This window comes from Stegostoma tigrinum, chromosome 18, assembly GCF_030684315.1.
Source record: "Stegostoma tigrinum isolate sSteTig4 chromosome 18, sSteTig4.hap1, whole genome shotgun sequence".
Lineage (NCBI taxonomy): Eukaryota > Metazoa > Chordata > Chondrichthyes > Orectolobiformes > Stegostomatidae > Stegostoma > Stegostoma tigrinum.
Window position 1 is genome coordinate 17,226,541 of NC_081371.1, and position 15,234 is coordinate 17,241,774.

The 15,234-nt window shown below is 43.1% G+C and overlaps 1 protein-coding gene across 9 annotated transcripts in view; it reads right to left on the reverse strand.

Annotated features, from left to right (window-relative positions):
• The window catches only part of LOC125461148 (protein shisa-like-1), a 149,859-nt gene that overhangs the window by 92,111 nt on the left and 42,514 nt on the right, over window positions 1-15,234 (reverse strand). Inside the window, exon 1 of one of the 9 annotated variants that reach the window (XM_059652366.1) lies at window positions 10,488-10,526. The exons of the other annotated variants lie outside the window; for them this stretch is intronic. The gene's annotated coding sequence lies outside the window, so the exon portion shown is untranslated. Of the gene's footprint in view, window positions 1-10,487; window positions 10,527-15,234 lie in introns of those variants that run through there. 9 annotated transcript variants of the gene reach the window in all.

Below are 15,234 nucleotides of genomic sequence, written 5' to 3' on the forward strand. Positions count from 1 at the left end.
GGAACACCCGGAGGAAACCCACGCAGACAAGGGGAGAATGTGCAAACTCTGCACAAACAGTCGCCCGAGGCCGGAATCAAACCCAGGTCCCTGGCGCTGTGAGGCTGCAGTGCTAACCACTGAGCCACTGTGCCGCCCAACAACCATGAAAGAATTTAAACACAAGGTTGAATGTTTTAAAATTTAGATTTTAGATTTTATTGTCACATGTACAGGAGTACAGTAAAAAGTGTATAATCTGAGGTAGCAAAATACCTCGGTACAAAAAAAGCTTAGGTACAAAGTAATAAGAGAAATGAGAGTTTAAATAAGCTTTTGTTAGCTCTGGAATCAAAACAGGTCAATGGTTTGCCTGGTAAAAGAAGCTTAGTGCAAATTAGAACATGAGCAACACTGTTTTGTACAACATTAAGTGCGTGGTAAATAGAAGAGAAAATATTGCAGAAACAGGCTGCCCAGCCCAACCACTCAACCAGTCCACTCCAATATTTGTACTTCACCTTTCTCCCAACATTTCTCACCAAAAATGATGACTGCACCCGTTATTACCTTTTTCATTATTTGCTGATCAAGATGCATCTTCAACATATTGATGGTGTACACGTCAACATTCCCTGTTCCACACCAATTCCACATTCTCATTGCACTTTGGACAATGAAGTTCCTTCTGCATTCCCAATCACAAATTTCAATGATTATTGCACATTGATGGCATTATGTTACATTCCTCCAGTAAAGAAGAAGCACTCTCTGTATACCCACTCACTAAAAAACTTTTCATAACTTTCAGAGACTCAACTAGTTAAATTTTCAACCTTGGTCCTGCTGCCCAACCACAAAGTAAGGGACACAAATGGTTCATTTTTTTTCTTGATTAGTACATCACACATATCTGGCATCATCCTTGTAAACCTTCTCTGCCTCCTCTTGATGCCTCTATCTGTTCCTTATAATACGGTGACTAGAACTACAGGTACTGTAGGTATAATCTATCAGGTTCAATACATGATTGATATAGCTTTCATACATTTCAATTCAATTTCTATCTAGAAATAAAGCCTGGTGCTGCTCTTGAACAAAAACAGAAGTTGCTGCAAAAGTTCAGCAGGTCTGGCACCATCTGTGAAGGAAAAATCAGAGTTAACGTTTCAGGTATGGTGACCCTTCCTCAGAACTGATGGTAGCTAGGAAAATGTCAGTTTATATGCAGAAGAGAGGGAGGGGCAGGGGTTAGGGAGTAAATGATAAGTGGGGTTGGAGCCCAAAGAGAGACAAGAGCAGCTGGATAGACAAAGGAGTTGATAACGATCTGGCTTTGAGGATGAATAGCTGTTAATGGGGATTGTTAGTGACTAACAATAGATAGTGTGTAATGGCAGGCTATGTGATAACTGGGCCTGGTGTATGGGGTAGGGGGCTGGGACATGGGAGAGTTTAGGCCCTAAAATTATTGAACTCGATATTGAGTCCGGAGGGCTGCAGCATCCCCAAGTGGAAAATGAGATGTTGTTCCTCCAGATTGCGCTGTGCTTCACTGGAACACTGCAGCAAGCCAGAGACAGAAATGTTGGCCAGGGAGCAGGGTGATGCTGCTTGGCCTGCTGTGTTCATCCAGCTCCACACTTTGTTATCTTGGATTCTCCAGCATCTGCAGTTCCCATTATCTCTGATGTGTTAAAGTGGCAGGCAACTGGATGTTCAGGGTCTTTTTTTGCCAGCAGAGTGTAGATGTTCTACGAAGTGATCACCAAGTCTACACTTCATTTGCCAGTGTAGAGGAAACCACATTGTGAGCAGTGAACGCTGTAGAGTAGATTCTGGGAAGTGTTGCTTCACCTGGAAGGTATATTTGGGCCCTTGGATACTGGGGAGGGAGGTGGTATGTGGGCAGGTGTTACACCTTTGGCGGTTGCAAGGGAAGGTGCTGTGGGGCTGTTGGGGGCTGGGTGTTGTTTGGAATGAAGGAAGCGTGGACCAGGGTGTCCAGAGCGAATGGTTCCCATGGAAGGCAGACAAGGGAGGGGAGGGGAATAAGTGCCTGGTGGTGACGTCTTGCTGGAGGTGGTGGAAATGGTGGCTGATGATCTTCTGGATGTGGATGCTGGTGGGATGGTAGGGAAGGACAAGGGGAACCCTTTCACTGTTGCGGGAGGTAAGAGGGAGTGAGGGCGGAAGTGCAGGAGATGGGTCGATCCTGGTGTTGAGGGCCCTGTTGATAATGGAGCTGGGGTTGCTTCAGTTGAGGAAGAAGGTGGACATTTTGGAGGCTCCCTTGTCAGAGTTGGCTTCATCTGACCATGTGCGATGGAGACAGAGAAACTGACAGAATAGGATGGAGTCTTTGTAGGAAGCAGAGTGCTAGGATGTGTAGCCCAGACAGCTGTGGGAGTTAGTGGATTAATGATGGATGTTAGTGGCCAGTTTGTGACCCCCCCCCTTCCTTCCTGCAACAGTGATAGGGTTCCCCTTGTCCTTACCTACCATGCCACCAGCATTCACATCCAGAAGATCATCAGATGCCATTTTCGCCACCACTGGCGAGATGCCACCACCAGAGACATATTCCCCTCCCCTCCCTTGAGTGCCTTCTGCTGATACCATTCGCTCTGGGATACCCTTGTCCACTTTCTTTTACTCCCTACATGCCCTTGTAGACTCAATATCACGTTCAATCATTTAATGACCTAAACACTCTCATGTCCCAGCCCCCTACCCCACACACCAGGCCTTGTTATCACATAGCCTGCCATTACACACTATCTATTGTTACTCACTAACAGTGCCCTTTAAAGGCTATTCACCCTCCTGACCGGATCATTATCAATCCTTTGTCTGTCCAACTATTCTTCTCTCTCTTTGTGGTCTATCCCTACCTGTCGTTTACTCCTTAACCATGCCCCCTCCCATCCCACCCACTGTCTTCTGCATATAAACCAACATTTTTCCAGCTGCTATCGGTTCTGAGGAAGGGTCACTGGACCCAAAACATTAATTCTGTTTGTTCTTCCCAGATGCTGCCGGACCTGCTGAGCTTTTCCAGCAAATTCTGTTTTTGTTCCTGATTTACAGCATCTGCAGTTTTCTTATTTTTTATCGAGTGCTCTTGTTGCTGTTTTCATGGCCTTCCTAATGTGTAGTGTAACATTTAGTGATTAGTGTGCTTGTACTCTGGGATTACTCTGTGCCTGTACTCCATCTGATCACATGTTTTAAGAAACAAATACCCTCCATAATTCTTCCTCTAGGTGCACCTCTCAGCGACACAGTTATTGGTTGAAATGACTCCTAACGTCTTAATTCTTGCATACTTCTGGTAAGTTGATAAATATGTTTGTTATGTTTAAATTTGCAGTTGCATCTAAGAATTTTCATACACATCTTAAGATGCTTCATCCCAGGCTCACATTCAACTTTGAAATGGAACAATCTAATGAGCTCCCTTTCCTTTACATGCTGGTTAAGAAATCTTCAAGTGGGTTCCCTCCAGCTGTCTATCACAAAGCCACCTTTGCTGGTCAGTATCCACTTTGGAATTCCTCTAGTTCCATGCATTGTAAGACGGGCTTACTGGCAAGGTAAATAGAGCTGAGCTACTGTGCTAGCTTGATACAGAAATAGGGCACATCAAAGAAATCATATGGCATAATGATTCTAATCAATTCTCGCTGTTGTCCATCATCACAGATGACAATCGTCATCCAATTTGATATCCAGAAATAAGAGAACTCCGGAGACTGCAAAGGCTCTGCACCCTGTCAACATTCAGCAACAGTGCTGCAGACTTGTGCTTCAGAATTACCTACGTCCCTAACCCTGTTCCAGTACAGCAACTGACATCTACTTGTGAGTATGGAAAGTTGCCAGTTATGCCCTGTCTACTAAAAGCAAGATAAAATCCAACACATTGCCGTTTCTTCATTGTTGCTTGGTCAGACCTTTGAAATATCCTTCCTTACAGCATTACATCGTTTGCACTACAACAGTTCAAGGCTGCAACTGCCACCAGTTTGGCGAGGTCAGTTAGAAATGGACAATATCCACTGACCTTGCTGACAGTGGTCACATCCAATGAATGAACAAGAAAAGTAGCAAATTAGCCCCCAACTACAGGGCTTTGCAGCATTTGTCTCAGCATCATTATCAGCACATGCCAAATGTCAACCTTGAGCCACCTGTAGATATGGATTTGGATGCATACTCTAGGCTGTGACTTCAGTGCAATGCTGCAGTGATACATTGTTGGAAATTGCCACCTTTCAAAATGAGATGTTAACCACGATTCTTTCTATCCTCTTGCATGAACATAAAAGATCCCATGGCACAATTTGCAGGTAGGAAAGTGTGTTCGACTTTCAGGACCAGTGTTTCTCAACCAATTTCATCAAAACAAATTACCTCATTATTCAGCTCATTGCCCATTACATTGGTGGCACTTTGCTCTGTGTAAATTATTGCTGTGATTGCCTACACAACAGCATGTACTCCACTTCAAAAGTAATTAATTAGCTGCAAAGTACTATGTGAGATGCTGAGAATATGTAAGATGCCAAAGGTGTTCAGTACCATGTCAGATTTCCCAATTATCATAGTCTGTGACTGTGACTGTGACTGTTTGCGGTGCATTATTATGTCAGAAAAGCAGGGATATTTGCTGACGATCGCGCAATGTTTAGCACAATTCACATTTCTACAGATACTGAAGCAATTCATGTTCATTTAACAGAAAGGTCTGAACAACATTCAGGCCTGGGGTAATATGACAAGTAACATTTGCACCACACAAGTCAGGCAATGACCATCTCTGACAAGACAGTATCTAAACATCTCCCCTTGACATTGAATGATGTTTCCATCACTGAAACCCCACTATCAACATCCTGCAGATCATCATTAACAAGAAATTGAACAGACTAACCATACCAGTACAATAATTACAAGAGCGTTTCAAGGGTGAGGAATCATGTATTGAGTGACTCACCTCCTAACTCCCCAAAGCTTCTCCACCATATGCAAGGTACAAGTCAGTAATGAAGATGGAATACTGTCCATTTGTCTAGATGAGTACAGTTCCGCCAACATCAAACAGCGCAACACCATCCAGGATAAAGCAGCCTGCTTCATTCGCACCCTGTCCACTACCTTCAAGTTTAACTTCTTCCACTGATCACAGCAGTATCTAACATCTACAAGAAGTACTGTAGCAACTCACTTTGACAGCAAACTTGTGACCTTACCACTAAAAATGACAAGGGCAACAGATGCACGGAGACATCAGAACTTGTAAGTTCCCATTCAAGTCATTCACTTGTCTTGGAACTACACCTCCATTCCTTCACTGTGGCTGGGTCAAAATTCTGGAACACCTTTTCTAACAACATTATGGGTGTACCTACCCCCTCCTTCAAGGGCTACAATGGTTCAAGAAAGCAGTTCAAGAAAGCAAGTGATAACTTGCTCAAGGGCAATAAGTAATGGACAATAAAAGTTCACCTAATCAGTAATGTCCACATCCAGTAAAAGCAGACAAAAGGCCACTCTCATTTTCCTCCATTCCTCCACAAATTGCAGCATGCAATTGCATATACTCCTTCTTCACTGTCTCTTCTGAGTTGTCTAGTTCACTGGTATTTATGTACTCTTGGTTTTGCTGTGATCTATCCAAGCATTGCCAGAACACCTTTAGCCAAGGATTTTCTTCTCATCATTATGCCATTACTATTGTAAAACTCTTGAGGTCCATCTTGACCATTCACTCTTCATCCTCCACCTCTTGATAATATATTCTCTGTGGTTAATATCATTGACAAACATGGAGCTGGATTTCAAATTGGGCAGTTCTCTTACTTGACAAACCCAGCTCCTTTGATAGGGTCCCTGCTTGCCCCTATTTTTGTTCCAGGAAAGCAGGGGCCGGGCCTAATACCTCCAGAGGCAGCTCATCACCCAGCTCATCACTCCTTGCCCCCATTCCTCTCCCTTGACCTTGCTGTCTTCTCCAGGCCCATGGAGAATGCAGAAAAAAAAGCATAAAATAACAATGACAAGTCTTGAAATGCACTTAAAGAGAACACTTATTTCGAAATTTTCTTTGATACTTTGCTGCATTCAGAAAGTATCAGTCAGACACAGCCACTTTAGTATTAATAACAGATTTATCTCACTTTACACTTCTTCATTTTTGTACAAATAAGTGTTTGGACATTGAAAGAAAGAGTTCAAATAAAAAAAACTTACCACCTCGTATATCAAAAAGCAAGCTCTTTGTCAATCCATTAAAGAATATTGGAGTACAGTCAAGCATTCACAGCGAGGCCACCTAAAAAGTGTATTGACAATACCAATGGCCAGATATTGGATCCCGCCCACCATATTTAAAAATTCAAAGTCAGTGTCACTCTGTAAAACGTCAGTGCACATGTAAATCTTTGAATGTAGACAAACAACAGCCTTTCTCCACCAACATATTTAACTCGTTCACTGCCTCTGTGCTAGCAGATTGCATGTTTGATGTTTTCATAGCTTCACAACAGGGAAAGTTAAGTCACTTCCTTTAGTCCAGCAACAGACCACACAACCCAATCACTATTTTCAGCTGAATGCATTTGTTTACCACCTCAATGTCTTGTTTTGCCTCCAGCCGCATCATCACAAAGATTGCTTATTTCTATGTAATAGCAACAGTAGCCACTGATCATCTCAGCCATTGCCACCTCTTTTCCAATACTTTCCTGATTGGTTGTGTATCCTCAACTCTCCAGAAACTTCAACTTTATTCCCATCCTGCATTCAGTTTTGTTCATCCTTCACCCCATTCACATTCAACAATATTACTTCTAAATCCTTCTTTTTTGTGTTTAAATCCTTCAATGGATTTTCTTTGGTTGCTTGCAGTAAAGCCCAGGAGGTGAAGCTGGAATATTTGCATCAGAAGCTCTGATTTGGGATGAATGACAAGCATCTACACATTAGGCAGACGTGCCACGCATGAAGCCAGCCATGTACGTCCACAGCTGGCAATGAGATGATGACTGTGCCAAGCAGAAACCACTAATTAATAAATCCTAACCATAGCATGGAGTAACCTCAGCGAAGGAACTCAAGCTATAGGTCCATAGAGAGGAAAGGTTCAAAAATCACTTCAAAATCATGGAACACATTGTACTGAGCAGCAAATAAAAATGCTATGAAATGCTTTTATATTTTTAAAATGGTAAAAATGTAAGCTCAACAGCAAAGATTTACAGAAATTTTCTACCATGTATAAACAAACAAGCTGGCCGCTAAATCATAATGTGAATACAATTAATGACAGAAGTAAACATATGGCAGCTTAGGTGCATTCAATTTGCCAGTTTAAGTAAATTAATTGGAAGAGAAATGATTTAGGTGCAAGCAGGCTCCAATACAAAGACGAATGAAAGCAGCATTCAACTGAATATAAAATTGAGAAACCTTAGCAAAACTGAGATCACTGAGGATCAAAAAAAACAGTGCCGGTAGATGGGCTGACATCTGACAAGAAAGATGGTCATGGTTATCAGACGTCACTCATTACAGCGCCAGGACATTGTTGTTGGAATTTGATGGAATATTGCCCTTGACCCAACTATCTAAAGTTTCCTCACATTTCTGTTCACAGACAATCCAACAGCATTCAATTCCAGAGATAACAAGGTGTAGAGCTGGATGAACACAGCAGGCCAAGCAGCATCAGAGGAGCAGGAAGGCTGATGTTTCAGGCTTAGACCGAAGAAGGGTCTGGGCCCGAAACGTCAGCCTTCCTGCTCCTCTGATGCTGCTGGGCCTGCTGTGTTCATCCAGCTCTACACCTTGTTATGTCAGATTCTCCAGCATCTGCAGTTCCTACTATCTGTGAAGAATTCAATTCCATTCCTGCCAAAGTCAACAATGGAGCAGCTTATGGCAGAGGAGATTGTCCAAATTTTGGCTGACAAGCAGAAGATAATGTTAATGCCATGTTATGTGTCTAATAATACAGAAAGAGAAGAACTGACTAGTTTAACCCAAACTTCAACAGCATCATATCCAAAAGCTTAACTGGGCACGTTATTTCTATGGGTTCAAGAGCAAGGCAGAGGCCAGGTTCATTGTAGCAATTTGATATGCTCCTGAACCCTCATTCCTTTCCACTATCAACTGTAATCATTCCACTTGCTTTGTAATTGTGTAATCACACTCAAGGAACTCAGTAGTTTCCAAGTTAAAGCAGCCTACTGCACTGTTGCCCCATCACCAGCAGCATGTAATACTTGCAGTCGGTATCATTGGGATGCCCCATGGCAAGTCATCAAACTAACCTTGGCATCTTTTAGCCATTTGACCCTTACCACTGAGAAGAACGGAGTAGCAATTTGTGGAAATGTTATCAGCTTCATATCCTGCAGCCAAGTTGGTACTGGACTGAAATATATCTGGTACATGCCATCGTTCGCCAACTTTTTGTCAAATATCAACCAAACCCATCCATCAGCATGCGTCAGGGAGGAGTGCACAGGAATGCTAGGCACATAGGGAAGGTAGAAATTGAGAGGTCTGACATTTGCAACAAGAATATCGAGGTCATTGGCTCTTGGCTAAGTTGCTACAGGAATAAGCTCTTAATGGAATGATGCAGGGATTGGAGATTGTCTGCCAGAATGATTCACAGATGGCAAACCTTAGTGGAATCTCTCATCACCAGCTGCAGCACTACAGTAAGTGTCTTAGTGGCACCACAGGCAGCTCTGCACCACAGAGGCCCTAAATACAGGCTTAGCTTTTGGCAAGATAGTGACATTGTTCCCTTAAACCATGGTACAACAGGTTGGAGACAGCTGTCTCTCTCAGCTTCTAAGCATTGCTGACAATCGCTTCTCAGGGATTTGCTGGATCAGATACATCCAATTTGATTCGCCATTAATCAGACACTAGTGTTAGTGGCATGACGGAAATACATTCATAAGATTAAAAGCTGGAAGAACTGCAGATGCTGGGAAACAGGAACTGCCGGAATAGCTCAGCAGGTCTGGCAGCATCCATGGAGAGAACTCAGAGTTAACGTTTCGAGTCCAGTGACCCTTCCTCAGAACCTCAGACCAGGCTGGCAAGGTCTAGTGCTGTGGCCTCCTCTACCAGTTGGTGAAGGTGGGGGGGAGGTTAGTGGATGGCCCTCTTCTGCAATACCCAGGCCTTTAGGTCCCTGTTCATGAAGAGTAGCACTGATCTCCTCCTCCCTGCCATGTCTGGGTCAAATGTCACAACTAAGCAAGACGGCTCTGGTCTGACAGCCTTTTACAAACTAGAGAATGGCCTTTTAAAGATGGAGGCACTGGGGATCCCAGCATTTCTTGTTATGGCAGATGGCAGAAGCAAATAGCATAGATAATGGGCATCTTCCCAAGTAAAAGCACTATGTTTAACTCTGGAGATTTTGAAATGGGGATCCTGGTCGATGCATAGTATATGCTTCCTGTTAGACTCCCTACACTGTGGGAGCAGGCCATTTGGTCCATCGAATCCACTCTAACCCTCTGAAGAGCATCCCACCTAGACCCACCCTATCCTTATCACCCTGTGTTTCCCATGGCCAATCCCATAGCCTACTCATCTTTGGCGTGTGGGAGGAAACCGAAGCAGACACTGGGAAAACATGCAATCTCCATACAGACTCTTGCCCAAGGCTAGAATTGAACCTGGATCCCTGGTGCTGTGAAGCTGCAATGCTGACTACTAAGCCACCTTGATGCACTGTTGTACATTACCAGTTTGATCTCTGTCCAGTCCCTTGTCATCCTCTTCCTCCAGGAAACACTTCATGTGTATTTCCTGGATGTACTGAGTGATAACCCTCTCCAAGGCCTATGGGGAATTAGTAGTCTCCTTCTGAGCTTGTTGAATGACTTCTGTTACTTACAGGCAAAGGCTTGGTCAATGAGAACTCATCACCTGAGCCACTTATAAAACAGACCCAGAGACGAGTTTGCAGATCTGTCAGTACTGGGCTAGGACTAGTCTATGTACAACACAGTAGTAGCTCTACATTGTTTTCAACAATAAATGATGTTCCTGTCCAGTCAGGCTTCCTGAGGTATTAAATACTGCCTGGGCTCTTTGAAATTTGTGGTTACAACAGTGGAGCACCCACTGTGGGCGGCATAGCACTAGTAAATTGGAAAATAAATTGAAAATAAGAATTTTATCCACCGTTAAAAATCACCTGCTATGATTCTTTAAATTTACTTCTACCTAAGGACTGGATGATGAAATGATACCTATTTTATTTGTAGTGGAGTACCGAAACAATAGCGATGCTTGTATATGATTCATTTGTAAAGGGGGCCTGCTTAGACAGGACATAAAAACAAGTCAGGTAGTTACGGACGATCCTGCACAGCCCATTGTAGCTGATTGGGGGTGCTCAGTGCCTCAATGCTGGGGATGTGGGTGAGTACTGAACTAAGGGATGCTGTTTTAATATTATTGGTTACCCTTTTACAGCAGAAATGAGGAGTACATTTTCTTCCGAGAGGGTTGTGCAACTTCACATCTCTCTGCTTCAGGAGGCGGTAGGTAATGCGTCATTGAATATGTTTCAGGTGGAGGCGGATGTGCTCGTGGTAGGCATCAGAATCAAAGGTTATTGGGATAGATGGCAAGCTGGAATTAAAAACACAACCAAATTAGCCATGACCTTATTAAATGGCAGAACAAGTTCAAAGGGCTGAATGGCCTATTTCTGCTCCTATTTCATGAATATGTTCATGTGTGGAAGTGGATCCAGTGTGTTAGTGCATCCAGTACAATAGTTGGAGTTGGAACGTTATGTTGAGATTGTACAGGATGCCTCTTCCTCTTCCCGAATACTGTGTCCTGTTCTGGTCTCCCTGTTATAGGAAGGATATTGTTAAGCTGGAGAGGGTTCAGAAGTGATTTACCAGCATGTTGCTGGGTATGACAGAGGCTGGATAGGCTGGGGCCTTTTTCACTGGACATCAGGGCTTTGAGGGGTGACCTTACTGATGCTTATAAAATCCTGAGGGGTAATGTCTTTTCCCTCGGTTGGGGGATTTCAAGATGGGGCATATTTTTAAGGTGAGAGGAGAAAGATTTAAAAAAGACGTAAGGGGGCGAATTTTTTACATAGCAGGTGGTTCGTGAGTGGAATGAACTTCCACAGGAAGTGGTGGATGTGGGTACAATTACAACATTTAAGCATGACATAACTAAGAAAGGTTTGGAAGGATATGGGTTGCAGGCAAGTGGGACTAGTTTAGTTTGTGACAATGGTTGGCATGGACTGGTTGGACCGAAGGGCCTGTTTCCATGCTGTGTGACTCTATGACTCCATGTCGGGAAGAATATCTTCAGAAAAACAAACTTGAGATATCTAGTCCTCTAAAAGAGAACAAGACTGGATCCAGAAAAAGGCTGACCAATTGGAGGTGAGATATTATTTACTCGTGAATGTGATGAGTAAAGGCCAACCTGTAATCTCCTTTGATTTGATTGCTTGCCCTAGTGAGACACCAGGGGGGTCTCCCAGACTATTATCCAGAATTGGTTAAAGGTTTTCCATGTTTAATGGAATGCTCCCCATTGTCGGGATAATGTGGTCCCAGCAACACTCAAGAAGCTTGTCACAATCCAGGACAAAACGAGGGGTGGGCAACAAATCTTGGACCATTCAGCAATACCCATGTCCCAGGAGAGACGCCAAACCCATCTGAGGTGATCAGTAGCTGTCTTGTCATAGCAGTCCCACTGGGAATGGTGGCCACTGTTTGGACTGCAATCAGTGCCAGCACATCATGGAGACATGTTGTTGGACTGAGAGGTCACTTGGAGGTTTCATCAGGTGCCTTGCTAGCAGGTCCTGGTGAGGTGTCTTGGGGACTGGGTACAAGATGCCAGGACTGAAGGAAATGCAAACAGTAAGTAGAGTACTTTGAGAGGGAACCCCCAAGGAGATAGCTAATACTGCACCTTTTCTTTCTTTATTCATTGACGGGATGAGGTGTCGCTGGTTCGGCAGCATTTATTGCCCAGAGGGCAGTTGAGAGTCAGCCACATTGCTGTGGGTCTGGAGTCACATGTAGGCCAGATCAGGTAAGAGTGGCAGTTTCCTTCCTTAAAGGCCATTAGTGAACTAGGTGGTTTTTTCCCGACAATCAACAATGGATTCATGGTATTCTTAATTCCAGATATTTTATCGAATTCAAATTCCACCATCTGCCATGGTGGAATTTGAACCCGAGTTATTACCTGGGGCTCTGGATTAACAGTCAGCGATAATACCACTAGGCCTTTGCCTCGCATCACACTACCCACTATGTGGCTGCAAGATCTCACTTGATGACTTCACTACATGGTGCGGGTAAGCCCCTACCCCATGTCATGGGGGCTGGCAATAAATCAACCACTTTACAACCTCAGTTGGCTCAAGGATGGAATGTGTGAGTTACCTGACACTTCCCACTGCTGGTAAACATGGACCAATTCACTGCAGAGCTTTGTTATTTTTTAAATGGGGAATCTCTACTGGAAGAGGAAGGAACAACCAATTTCCCAAAGCAGAGGCATACTCATGTTCTGATGAAGACACACTGGACTCAAAACGTTAACTCTGCTTTCTCTATGGAGTTGCTGTCAAGCCTGCTGAGTTTCTCCAGAAATTTCTGTTTTAGATCTCCAACAGCTGATGTTCTTTGTTTGATTATAAAGGCATGTAGGTGATGGGTATGGCACAGTTGCTAGCACACTCCTTGATACATGCCACAAGCGCTTGCTTGCAGCCAAGTGACAGATAAACAGGGTACATGATTTCATTGTCAATGGTATGAAATAGGAGTTGATGGTCATTCTTCTCTTAGAACCTTCACTGATTTTTCATTATTTTCATTTTATTATCAATTTTGAATTATGTGCTGGAATTGACTGGTGGACTTTAGCAATGACTTGTACGAAAAGGAAAAGAATAAAAACTTTGTTTATGAGGCTAAGCCTCGAGACCAATTGCAGGCTGAGCCATAATTTAAAAGGTTTTAAGCAATAGAGTGATTTCCCCAGAAAGATCATTGTGTTTAAAGAGATAGTGAAAGTTGGCTATTAACAAGATCTGTATCTGTGATTTGGTTCTGACAAGTCTGGAAGAGAATCTACATTCAAGCAGATGGCAGATGTTGAATGGTGAATTAGAATTCTGGGAGAGTTGATCAGTCTATTTCTTTTCTGAGAGATGGTTCTAGGATTTCACTGAGACAGCAAGAAGATTTGAAAACTCCCTGCCTAATCTGCTAATCGATCTTCTGGAAGCCCAAAGACTAGAAAGTTGTGTTAGAATTATTGCTGCCTCTGCATGGATGAACTCAGAACCCAGTCAATGTTTCAGAAAAACTGTGAAAAAGTTACATTTACACTCTGAAATAGCGCATCATGAAAGCCATTTATGTAATCTGGAGAGTTCTACTATTTTCTTTTATTTATCGCTTAGCTGTGCTTGTCTTGCCTGGCTTTTGTATGAATGGGGCTGAAAACAAATGTTTCTCGTTTACAGCATAGACATTAATCAGCTTATTTTGTTGTTTAATGTACTCTTGGCTAAAGATATTGTGTAATTAATAAATTGTTAAGTCTTTTGTTTAAGATACAAAACCAGCAAGTGAAGAATAATTAATTGCAAAGTCAGGGTTTGGTAATTCAAATGTCTTTTAGGAATCATTGGAGTGACTACTAGGGGTCTTCAGTTTAATTATTATTGCATTGCGAATACAGAGGTAGAAAGACTGCTTTGGTTCAGCTGTCTGTCTCCAGGTCAAAACACCTCACTACTTTTCATACACTTTACAATGAGATTACAGTATAAACAAATGCTTTTGAACTTTATTATTAATAACAACAGTCTCTGATTAAAGAAAATTGCAACATGGACCAACTCACTGCAGAGCTTTGTTTTTTTTAAAATGGGGAATCTCTACTGGAAGAGGAAGGAACAACCAATTTCCTAAAACCCAAAGCTTGCTTCATCAAGCAAAGATAATTATCACACCAATCTGCAGGTAAACTGCATTCAGTGGGTGGTTTTCAGGTGTTGTTGACTTGTGAAAGAATTCTGGAGATTGTTAAATATGGCAGTGACTTTTATTGTGAATTTAAAGACAGAAGCAGAATGTAACAGGTTGCCAATGTGGCACCTTCTCACCTGCTGGGATTACTGTGCTCCTGACCAATCACAATGATGGGACAGTCTCTGGACCTCCTGTCCATTACAAGTAAAGTCCCATTCTGATCCAATGAAGAATCTACGCTTCCCACCCTCTCCAACTCAATCCCACATTTCGCAACCCCCTCTCCACTCCCCCTCACAGGAATTTTCCAGCTGCAGCTGTTGTGATCCTGGCATCAACATCTTATTATCATGTAAGACGTTAAATCTACAACATCTGCCAGCATTAGAACAGACTATCTTAGGAGCACAAAAGCTGACGTTTCGGGCTTAAAGGGTCTAGGCCCGAAACATCAGCTTTTGTGCTCCTAAGATGCTGCTTGGCCTGCTGTGTTCATCCAGCTCCACTCTTTGTTATCTCGGGTCCTCCAGCATCTGCAGTTCCTATTATCTCTTAGAACAGAATATATTTGGAGGAATGCATCTGAATGGCGTTACTTGCCATTACCTATGTTAATTATTTTCTGTTTAGACACAGAAGCCATTAAAAGCCAGCAAATGGAATATCTTTACATTTCCAGTTAAAATGTTTTTTTGAGTGAGATCCATGGCAGCCAGTCTGCCAAGGCCCAGGGTCGATTTTCTCACAATTGTCCGCTTTTCATCTCATTAATTACACAACACAGCACTCTCTCGGAGAATCACACAGCCAGATAGATGGAAATGCTCACCACTGCCAAGAGCTTCTGGCTTTCCTGAGAGTGGTGCCATGGTTTGACAGCCACCTATACGCCACTTCAGTTGCTGCAAACCAGGAAAGATCCTTCACAGATATGGCCCAGAGGATAGGAAAACTCAACCTGAAGGTGTTGGTGGCTGGGGTTTAGGAGAGGAGAGTAATCTTTTAGCCTGCACACAACCACAGGAGGCCATATCACCTGATCAAGCCACACTGGACACATACTGCAGCCTAGGTCATTGTTGTGTGAAATGGGGCACCCATCAGTGCACAATAAGGTCCATGATCTTCTATGATCTGCAAGGGTCTTTGCTGCCTCATACTCAAACTTACT